General features: G+C 40.7%; 1 long non-coding RNA gene across 1 annotated transcript; it reads right to left on the bottom strand.

Moving 5' to 3' along the window:
* Positions 1–7465: 7465 nt before the first annotated feature.
* LOC139975698 (uncharacterized) lies at positions 7466–10463 on the bottom strand. Its single transcript, XR_011795844.1, has 2 exons — positions 9216–10463; positions 7466–8877 (listed from the first exon to the last, which is right to left on the bottom strand). It is a non-coding gene; the product is annotated as an uncharacterized lncRNA (long non-coding RNA).
* Positions 10464–12101: the final 1638 nt, after the last annotated feature.

The raw sequence follows: 12101 nt of genomic DNA, 5'->3' as shown, positions 1-12101 counted from the left end.
GCAGATTAACAGGAATTGAGAAATACTTATATTATTTCACTGAATACTGTGACCAAAGTATTTTATTTTCCTGTGTTAACACTTCCGTGCATGCGCACGATCCTTAACCTCTTCTAGAATACCTTCTGTCTACTATTGGTTTCTATCGAAAGAAGACTTCACTGCAAAGTTAGTCGGCGGTCGTTATAAAGCCCAGCGTAAACATTGTTAAAGACGACACTGCAGAGTTAGACAGCGGTGTTCGTAACGTACAGGATTATCATTGTTAAAGATCAGATATCTTTACAAATGGAGATTTTACAATTTTTTATTTTATTCGTCGTAATGTCCCAGTAAATGTCATTGTCTGAGTGTATTGATTGTAATTTTAATTGTCAAGATGGACCAGCTATCAGATTGACAGGTTTTTATTCTGTTGTAGGATGTGACTTTGCCTTCCGAGATATTTCCTTTTCATATTAATATGAATTTATATATATATATACTTCGATTTCAGTTGAACTTCACTGAGATGGCCCACATCGGAGTGACATCTGCCCGTACTTTTGCTGAAACTGATCTGTTATGGTCAAATGGTGAGCATATAGTAAATCAATACTTATTTTAATTACTCACTTGAAACTATTCATCGCATTTTTATGATTTTGGTTTTACAGTTCTAAACCTCCAACCAGAAAATGCTGGAACTTACCAAGTGCCATTGGTCGATTATGATCATAATATTATACATGATACTCTCCTGCAGCATCCTTACCGTCTGTTTACAGTTTATCATCCTCCTTCACCTCCCCTTTGTGACATGAAAACTCTTACTTTACTTCAGAATAATAATTTTTACTTTGAACTGACATGTTCAAGACCAGACAAATATATCCAGTTGTAGACTTGCTTGTTATTGAAAAGAGGGAAATTTGAGAAACACTATTATTCACTTAATGGTAACATTTAATGTGTTTAAAATTTATATTACTTCGTGTAGTAGTAATTCAACTTTGTTGCTACTCGGGGACACTTGGACTTCATGTCCAACACTAGTTGCTCTAATAGTTGTGCTTGTGAAGTTCCAAAGACATATCCAGGTAAGACAAACTGTTATCTGCTTCAAGCGTTTCTAGGTCACCGGTGCTTTCAAATGTATTATTCATACCTCGTTCATGTTTTTAGTGGCAAAACACGTGCTTTTATATAAACTAGCAGGAGTGGGCTGGGGATAATACCGAAACTATTGGCCCAGTAAAATGGGTTGCAGTCATAAATTGCTTAGCACTCTTTAAATTATATTTCGTGGGAGAGTGATACTTTTGGCATCCTGGTTGGAATAATTTCTCCGTCGATAGGGCTGGTAATAGTACCGCATAAACTTGAAGGCTACTTTAAGTTTTAAACTTATGCACACTCCTCGTCGGCTTACAAAAGAGACATGGGTGTCTTGTAATGTTGTTGTTCGTTTTTCATGCAGTCCACAACTTACTATCACGCACAAGATCAATTCCGTCTCATTAAATATATGAAAAGTATTCTGAGTTCAAGGTTGTCTTGCCTCACAACATTTTCGTATTTCAGTGTTTTTTATCCCTTACAGACTCAAGTATCAAATACGTTTACTATCGATGTACGCATAAACAGTGAATTCCTAACAAGATAATTATTAAAGTACAGTAAAACGCTCTCAGGTGTTTCTATTTATCATATATCATAGACTGATGATAACTCGCGTATACACATTACTATCATCACATCTAACAACTCTTTACATTATACCAGCCTTCTACACCTCTTATATGGCAAGGCCTCTCCTCATCTCCATCCTATAACACGTCGCCCTATCTTGTTCAATAACTGACGGGTTTCCACCGATAAATCTGGAAGTAATCCAATGCGAGGGCTGTGATTATCGGAAACATTACACAGCTAATAACGGACTAAAGAGCTTTTAATCTACGTTACTTATTGTGATCAGAAGTCAACCATTGGATGCATCTGTACCCAGGAACAGTTGAAGTCCCTTTCTACATCACAGTGTGCTGACAGATGTGAATTTAACATTCTCCAGAACCGATCAAGGTAAGTCATTACTTTAAGTCTTTACGTTATTTGAACGGGAAAATGTATCTTGAAGAAAACAAGACAGCGACATTCCTTATGAAAATTTCTAGTTCAGTATTTGCATATTTTATTGCTGTAACATTCATTAGTGTAATATTAACACTAACATTTTAACTGGTATTTTGTGTCACGAATATAAGTTTAATGTTATAACGATCAATGAATACAATCATCACATAATAAACACCTTTGAATTCAAAGTTAATAAAGTTGATATAAACTATAAAAGATTATTGCAAAGAATGGTTATAAAGGTCATTCGTGAGAAAATGTAATTGCCACTTTTTTTTAAACTTACCATGCTTTCAATTGTGAAAGTAAAACATAGAAGTGTAATTTCTCTTCTGTTTTCCTACATACAGGCTAACGATTTGAATAGTTGCTTTGATTCGTGAAAAATTACTTCCTTAATTGATTTGTTTTTAATCTAATCTGTTTTCAAACAATGTTCAATAACGAAACAAAGCACACTGTATTTTTATGATACTCTCATTAATAAGTTTAGTGATTAACGACTGTCTCGGATAAACAGAGATTTTTCTTTGTAGGGATTCTTTTCAACATATTCCAGACAGCTCGGTAGTTACGAAATGAGTAACAATAAAATAAGTAAGTTCATGCCATTGCGAGTTTTGCAGTGGCTGTTAAATGCATTTAAAAACTTTAACCCTTATGCGGAGGAAGAAAGTATTGTGTTTTTCTATGAACAAAATATATGAAGACATGCTTCATCCAATTCCTAATTTGATTAATTTGTGCCAAATATAACTTCTCTTGATATGTCATCAACTACTTCAAAATAAGAACAACGTTGCTGTTATTACATCACATTTAACAAATAGTTATTTATTTGATAGTATTACTATTTTTGAACCATTAAGAAAGTGCGATAACATTTATACTTGTGCTTAAAGCATCTCTTTAAGTTAATTTGTTTTCAATGCCATTATTTATTTAAATTCTATTAACAATGTGGTTGATTAGGTTGGATAAGTAAAATTATAATTTAAAGTTTGTTTATGTAGGACAAAACGTCCCCCTTTTTTTGTGAAGTTACATTATCCATCGTCCGTCTATGGATGTTGCTTTTAGAATGCAACAGTCTGACTGAGCAGAAAGTTTTATTTCATTCTTTGAAACGTTCATATTAGCATCATTTATTCCAAAAAGAGTACACAGGCGGAGATTATTCATTGTATTTGTTTTTCCATATGATTAATGGATTTTATTCTGAAGTTTATATCGTAGAGAGAGGGTTACGCCAGGGGTGTCCCCTGTCTCCATCATGTTTTGTTTAGCGAGTCTCACTCTAGGCTTTTAGAAAGGGACTGGAGAATTTTTCCATTCGTTGTGCCATGTGCGGCCAAAGTGAAATGCGTTCAATATGCAGATGTGGTCACGTGTGTGGTTTCGAGTCTGAGGATTTATCTATTTTTGAGAGAGCTACTGGGGCAAAATGCTTTTTACGTGACCCGCCCTGCGGGATCCAAAACGCCACGGCTAAACGGCACTACCCAACCATCCCATTCTGAAAAACAAAACTTAAGTCAAGCGAGCCAAAAAAGTAGATAAGCCTACAGACCTGCAGAGACAAACCCCCAACCACCAACTCAAACACTCAAAAAACCACAAAAGGACGAAAGGCACGCAGCGAAACGAAACACCACTCCCCAGCACAACAGCGTCCAAAAAAGGCAACCCCAGATAAACGGCGAAAATCGTCTTCAACCTGAAGGCGAATGTCACACTTCACCGCCTCCAGGACTGCTTACCAACTGGCAAATTTACACCTAAAAACCATCTCACATCTATTCCTCCAAACAAGTCTTGACAAGCTCTGTACCACCCGACCAAATGAACGGAAATATCGCTCTCTCCAACCGCACCAAGACGCGACGCGAAATTGGGTACACCGCGCCCGGGTACCACAAGATGGGCACAACAAAACAATTAATAACGGTGACTTTCCCCAAGATCGAAAACCAGCGGGTGCCAAAGGTTTCGAACCTGCTCTCAAATACCTCAGCCCTCTCGTTCTAGGTGACATCACAAGGTGCATCGTATCCGAACCATATACCATTAATTTTGATATTCTGATCCGACCACGATGCACTGAATGGTAAGTCTCTGTATCTCCAGCTACCAAGGCGAAGACCCTTTGTCTTGTCTGGATTCAACTTCGCCCGGTAGCTCTCTCAGAGATAGATAAATCCTACGAGAGGGCACGAAAGGAGCCCAGACTCGAAACAACACACGTGACGTAATCTCCATATTGAACACATTTCACTTTGGCACCCCTAGCACAACGAATCGAACAAGGCTCGAGTCCCTTTCCAAAAGACGGGAGAGGGACTCGCTATACCAATAATAAAGTAATGGAGACAGATAGCACCCCTTGCGCACTCCCTCTTCACGTTAAAAACCTCTGAACAAAACCCATTTACGATCACGGAACTGAAACTTTCCTGATACAAAACAGAAATCCATTTACAAAAATTTGGGTGCAACTGAAACATCTCTAATACATTCATTAAAAAACCGCGATCCACCATGTCAAAGGCCTTCTGCCGGTCAAGAGAGACCAATGCACATGGCAGATCACGCTCAATAACAAAGTCGGTCAAGTCGCGCATCAACCCCAAGTTCTGCTGGATGCAATGACCCTTCACTGCACACGTCTGGAGATCACCCACAAGGTGCGGCATAGCCAGTGCAAGGCGGTTGCACAAAGCCTTAGCCAGCAACTTGTAGTCCACATTTAACAAAGTGATCTGGCGCTTGTTATGAGGATCCAAGGGGTCCCCATACTTGGGCAGCAAAGTAATCATGCCCAGACGTTGATTTTATTTTAACAGTTCGTTTTGGAAGGCGTCTTCGAAGACGACTCTGATGTCGGGTCCGATTATAGCCAAGAAGGTTCGGTAGAACCTTCCCGGAAGCCCGTCGGAGCCCGGGGACTTGCCATTCTTCATCTTCGAAAGCGCCTCTCAAAGCTCAACAGTGGTTATTCCGCCCCAAAATATCATTAACTTCGTGGGGAACAGTTTTTGAGATTCCCCTCAATAATTCGGCCTGTGCCGACAAGTCGATATTGCCACGCGCAAACAGACTCGAATAATAATCTTTGTACACGCAGACAATGCCGTGAGGGTCGCCAACCACGGTCCCATTAGTAGCGCGCACTGATGGGACACATCTGTCACCCGCCGATGAGCTAACGGAATGGTAAAACCTCAGTGAATTGCGCTCCTCGGCCTCCACCGCTTCGACACAGGCCCTGACGCGGGCACCGTGGTACTTTTCATCGAGATAAGTCTGCAAAGCGATGACAGCAGAGGGGTCGCCAAACTTCACCTCCGCGCACAGCTTCAAGAACTTCTCTCCGCCGCCGTGCGCGGGTCACGCAATACTGAATTGCGTAGCGTTTGATGCGCAACTTGAAACCATCCCACCATTGGGATGTAGAGGCAAAGGCCGGCTTCAATCTTTGCCATCCTTTGTACCTGGTTTCGAAACCTTGGCGGAACTCTGCCTCGCCAATAATCTGACCGTTAAGCTTCCATAGGCCCCGCCCGATCAGAAAAATGGAAGGCAAAACAAAACGTGCTACAACAGTGTAATGGTCAGAGAGCGGACAGCTCAGTGTCACGCAACCCGAAAATCTACAACTTACGGGCGCATACACTCGATCTATCCTGGAGGCATCTTCTCTGTTGGGCCTCACCCACGTATACACTGTACTACACGGGTGCATATGCCTTCATACATCGGCTAAAGGGTGTGCCGAAGTGAATCTGTCCAGTTCTGTGATCCCAGCGTCAGGACCAGCAGACACAGAAGCCCCGAGTCTGTCAAGACCCGAGTCTGGGACACAGTTAAAGTCTCCGACCATGACACATGATGCACTACAAGGAAAAAAGGAAGGCAGCGTGTCAAATGTGTTTCTTGCAGGCAAACGCAGTTGACCTCCATTGACTTACATTACTGGAAAATGCGACTGCGCTTGCGATGATCCCTCATGCCATTCACGTTCAAAGTGGCAACTGAAAGTGTATGGGCCATGAGAGTGCAATGAGGCAAAACTACGCCGACGACGATTCCGTAAGCTTCAAGCGCCATAGACGACATATCATTGTCCGATTCGTCACTTGAAGCCGACCTTTTTATAGAGGGTTCCCCCCATCTTGTCGTACCAGCTCCTCCCAGTGGCACGTTTCGGCTCGGTGATCACCGAGCCTCCAGAGACTTGATGACCACCGAGCCTCCGGAGTCGCCGTCAGACAGAGCTACCGGATCTGGCGACACCGGCGCCGGAATGGGGACGGAACTGGACGAGTTGATGGGGGAAGCCGGTAGAGACCATGTGTCCGCTTCGCGGTGTGGTGGAGGTGGTGTGGGATCAGAGTTGGGGTCTGCAACGACGTAAGAGGGAACCAGGTGCAGGGGAGGGTAAAACCCCATCAGATTCCCCCTCCTCTCGTGAAGCTCCCATCCGAGGCAGTAGGTGCGTCGGAACTTGACGCCTTAGACTTATTCCACTATTACTCATAGAAACATAAGAGGAGGGACAAGCGCGAAGACATGTCCATCCTTCCCACAGTTTGAGCACACAACCTCGTTTTGGCATGCGGTGCTATCATGCCCAAGACGAAGACAGCGCCCACATTTCTTGTTCGGCCAACCCTTAGCTTCGTGCCCGGTCTCCTCACACCCGAAGCAGGTACGGGGCTGACATGGATATCGCACGTGTGCTTTATGCCCTGCAATAATTAGGAAGGAGGGAATGTCCTGTTTCAGGTCGATCCTAAGCTGTCGGTGCCCGTTCAATACCCAGGGGCCTGTGCATAGGAGCACATTTTGGCAGCCTTGACAGCCCCAAACAGACCTAAAACAGTTGAGACAAGTTCCTGCCGCACCTCTAGTCCTACATGGATGAGATTTACCTACACAGATCGCTCGTAATGGAGTAACTGGGTAACTGTCATCCCCTCGACGTTACTCAGCAACGTGACACCCTTCTGACGGGCCACGTCACTGGTAAAACGTAGATCGTACGTATTACGACCACCGAGAGCTTGCAAAGAATCAACCAGAAATCACCAGAATCACCAGAAATAGAATCCCGCCGCTGCCACCAATGGAAATCTGTCTCGAAACCAACCGTAGGGAAGGGGCGGTAGATGGGGGACGGGTACAGATTAACTCTAAATCAGGAAGCAGACACCAGACCCCAGAGTTGTAATATTAAAAAAAGGTATAATATATCTCATCTCGTTCTAATTCTACATCGAATACGTTAAATATATACATTGGTCTAGTAAGGCGAAGCTTATCGTCTTGCACCCGACCGAAAACGAAATAACCTTAATTACCCCAGAAATCCCCGTAAACACACGTCCCTGAATAAACTGTAAAATATGGCTTCGACCAATCAGAGATTACCTGTACAGAGCAACAGTGCGCTGCGACCAATGGAGTCGGCTCACACACACCCACCTCATTGACTGCCTAAGCCTAGCACAGGAATACAGCGAAATAAGAAAATTACGCAATTAGTTTTCGTACCGGATAAACATCTCTCGTAGCCATCGCGGAGCTCAACGGATGTAACCTCTGAGGAAACTAAATGTGCTTTTTACGTGACCTGTGGGATCCAAAACCAGCCCACTCTGACATCGTGATCTAATTGGGGTCAACCAATATACAATCATATCAATTGAATATTATAATATTGAGTACAAATGGAACTGTCATCAATACGCCAATCTAATATAAAAGTATTTCAAATAAGGGGCTTGGATGTGACTATCACCTTGTGAACGTTGGTAATAGGATTTTCAAAAAATACATTGTAAAGTGTTATAAAGTTAAGCGTATCTTGACTTACAGCATTTCCATATTTAAGGTCCTCGTAGACTGTTATACCAGATGAAACATTACAAGGTAGATTGTACGTATCAACAGTGAACCCGTATAAAATGAAACGTGTATATAGCATTGGCGTAGCTAGAGGTTTTGGCGTCCGGGTGCAAGAGTAGAAATTGTGCCCCTTCACTACTGAAAGAAAAATAAAATCCGCGTAAAGCGCGCGAAAACAATGTTGGTTATTTATTTCGAGCAAGTCGTTACAGCCCCCCCCCCCCCCCCAAATAAAATTGTGCTCCTACGCCTATGATATTTCCACCTTTCGAAATCTACTGCCTTGGAACTGTATACTGAAATACCCGAAATTTCCGTGACATGTAGTCATTACAGAATACAGAACAGAATTTTTTTTTTAAAAAGAAGAGAAAACGGTTGAAGTGGACTGAAAAGAAATCACAATCTATAAATTTGCTAATAAAAACCTTTACATTTACATTTACAGTTCAGATTTTATAACTGGAAAATTCATGCCTGACGACAAACATCAATTTCGTCATGTTTTTTTAAAAAGTGCTTATTTTTTTTACTCTCATTCTCCCATTTCAGTGTCCAATTGACCCCTCCCCCTAGCTACGCCACAGGTATGTAGCGTCTTTGATCAGCCCAAACTGCTGCGTAAGCTCAGAGTGAGAAACAGGCGTCAATCTAACCAATCAAACCGAATATTCTTTACATGCCGATTTAAAATCTGTAAAGTGGTATCAAATAATACGTGTATGTTTGGATCTTGTTATTACCTTTGGTTAGCCCAAACAGCTGCGTTAGCTGAAAGTGAGAAACAGGCGTCAAGAAGTTTCAAAATATTGTTTTACTGATTTAATTGAACTAAGGGTGTATTGTAGACACCTCTCTGCCAGTTGGCAGGCAGTCCTAGAGGCGGTGAAGTCCGACATTCGCCTTCAGATTGAAGGCGATTTTCGCCGTTTATCTGGGGCTGCCTTTTTTGGACGCTGGTGTGCTGGGGAGGGGTTTTTCGTTTCGCTGCGTGCGGGTCGTCCTTCTGTACGTTTTTGAATGTTTCAGTGGGGGGGGGGGGGTTGGGCGTTTTGTCTCTGCAGGTCGGCGGGCGCATGTTTTTTTGGCTCGCTAGACCTTAGTTTCGTTTGTCAGAATGGGATGGTTCGGTAGTGCCGTTTGGCCGTGACGTTTTGTATCCCGCATGGCGGGTCACGTAAAAAGCACACCTCTCTGATGTAACAGAGGTTCTCAAGAAATAATGTCATGTTTAATGGACTTTCGACTTGCTTGATAAAGAAATCAGGTAAGAGCATGTCAATGAACGCCAGCGTCATGTACTCTAACAAAAACAAGAAAATATTGATCATTTATTAACGGAGGGGAAAGTAAAATTAAACTTCTTTACAGTTATTAGTATATGATTTCCTGGGTAAGTGAAAGTATTAATGACACCAAATGTGATTATGCGTCATCTTCGTTAAGAAAAATACATTCAATATATATAAAATGAGTATGCTCTGAATTATGAAAGTAAAACCAGGAAGCAGATTAGGTGTCTATATTACCTTTCCTACGAAAACAAGTTACCTAAAACTGTTTCGATCAAGAAATGAAATCACTTCCTTAATTTATTCTACACAAGATCAAACTATATTCGAAAAAGAAACAATGAATATTCACCTGACTTTTTAATCATTGAATCGAATATAAAAGACAAAACTATAACTATGCTGAACAAATACTAAATTGTTAAATGAAAACGAATGGCAACCACCATTTCAAAATTAAGTGTATCATATGACAAGATAATCAGAGAAGAGAAAATAATAGCATTTATTATATAATATACATTTACAAACCGATCCTTATGGTAGAATATTGACATTTGACAATTACAAGTATTTTCCGACGTTATGTATATTATAGTTAAGGGTTTGTAAACGTCTCGGTGGTTCTGGAAATATCATTTTTAGTAATTGTGCTAGACAATATAGACAATCGTTTGGTGTTGAAATGTTTTTCTTTTTTCATCATTTCTGATCATATTTTGCTTTAAGAGACTTTCCTTGGTATCGTCTGGCTAGCCATTAAGGTCAAAGAGATTTCAAATTATTGATTATTCCGTAGGACAGAATGAGTATTCTTCACGATTCATGCCGTTACTTCTTCCCTCGGTCCTGTACATATCCTTTTGAGTGCTTTCTGATTTTGTGATATTTGGGACAATGTGATGTCGTGTTTTAGAGAACTAGTTTACGCTGTAACCAAGTAAAGTTCATTATTTTATGTTTTAGCGCTGTTTGCGTTCATAATTAGTTATTTGGGTTTTGCTTTTATCATATTGTTTTCAAAGATTCTGGATGTATCGTTTGTATTTGTGATTCAAATTCATGTAGCGTATTGCGGTCTGGATAGATTGCTTAGTATTTGTCAATCTATATGCATTGTTTCATAATGGTGTTTAAATTAGTTAAATTAATTTTACAGATGATCAATATGCGGTAGGCGCATTATTTACAGATATGCTATAGAAAGCAGGATCAACTTTCAAAAGCATGACCCATCTACCAGCGGTAGAACTCATCTTATATCAATTGTCCGTAATGATCACCGATTCCCTTGACTGTAGGTTCATATTTCATCGGGCACTTCGCGGACCTCTCATGAAGTAACCTCGTGGTACCTTCAACACTCATTTTATTGAAGTTATAACAAAGACAATCTTCTCATTGGTAAGGTGTACAGGTTACTCGCCGTAAGTGTCCTCTGATATCCGCCGTAAAGCACTTATCCACCCTAGCATTTCACTCTGTGCTAACCAAAACGCCTCGTTTTACCTGGAATAGCTACGGTTTTAAGAATCTACTTTAAATAAAAGTTAACTTACGGTGGTTGACAGATAAGATAAACTTCAAATCTTAGTAAGAGGATCTTCAGGAAAAAAGTCAGACTACAAAACCGTGACAGATTAAAGCACAAATATCAAGCATCCCACTTGCTTTTGTTTTGTTACTTATGATTTCATTGAACTGAAATACACAGCAATTTTGGTGAATTTATCGCGAAAAGAAAAGAACGAACGTTTCTTCACAATTCTACGCACTTCTTTTCTTCCATTGAAGTAGAGTAAAAAGAGAGTAATAAATATAATGACTGTAATACTATATGAGGGTGTACATCTAGGTAGTCTACAGTCAACCAACACTTGTGTATTCAGAAGAATATGTATAATATTATGTTCTCTTTTTCCACATGACACGCACAGCCACGACGACATACATCCCCACGTTGACACACACTATACGATCCGCCTACTGGTTCACCAACTCCTCCGGCCCAAACGCCATCCCCTGGCTACGCTGATATTAAATGCTTCAAACGTGAGTCTCCGTTACGTCCTACTCATCTTTATCTTACTTTTCTGGTCTTTAATATTTTGTATGTCTCTATTAAAATCACACAGGAGTCTCTGCGATGTGTGGTTTGTCTATTTCCCAGCCTAATGACGCTTATACATTCAGCATCCCACGGATCTAATTCACTTGAAATGGTTGGCTTAGGTTCTACGAACTGTCTTTTGTATCACAAATTTACACCATATTATAACAATATAGGTAATAATATAAAGTGTAATCATTTAAATAAATATCATTTATTCAAAGTAGAGAGCGAGGGCAACTCACACGCAAACACCTCATGAACATAATCAAGGCATGCTCAATAAATGCGTATTGAACAGGCTTTAAATGTTTTCATGTTGGTGTTACAGTGTCACATATTTTGTGTTCAAAGATATGTAACGGGTGAGATGAACAAGCACTTCGTACTGATTGATAAGCGATCTAACTGTGTTTCATCTCGAAGAACCTTAATCATGTTACTGCTTGTCGAACTATTAATTATATTTCTTTCTTTCTTTCTTTTTCCTCGTTGAAGCATTCATCATCTTTCTTCGGGATCGGCAATATGACATCGGTGAGCTTACTTAAGAGTCAAGAACTGTAGAAGACTTGCTCTAATTTAAGTTCTATGTCGATCTCAGTGGATATTGTTATCACAGCAGCTGATTCATAAGTGTTCACCACTTCACTGAAAAAGTAAACTAGTCAATA

The sequence above is a fragment of the Apostichopus japonicus genome, chromosome 11 (genome assembly GCF_037975245.1).
Source record: "Apostichopus japonicus isolate 1M-3 chromosome 11, ASM3797524v1, whole genome shotgun sequence".
NCBI classification, from domain to species: Eukaryota; Metazoa; Echinodermata; class Holothuroidea; order Aspidochirotida; family Stichopodidae; genus Apostichopus; species Apostichopus japonicus.
The sequence above is the reverse complement of the archived record's forward strand: the minus strand, read 5'-3'. Positions and strand labels throughout refer to the sequence as shown.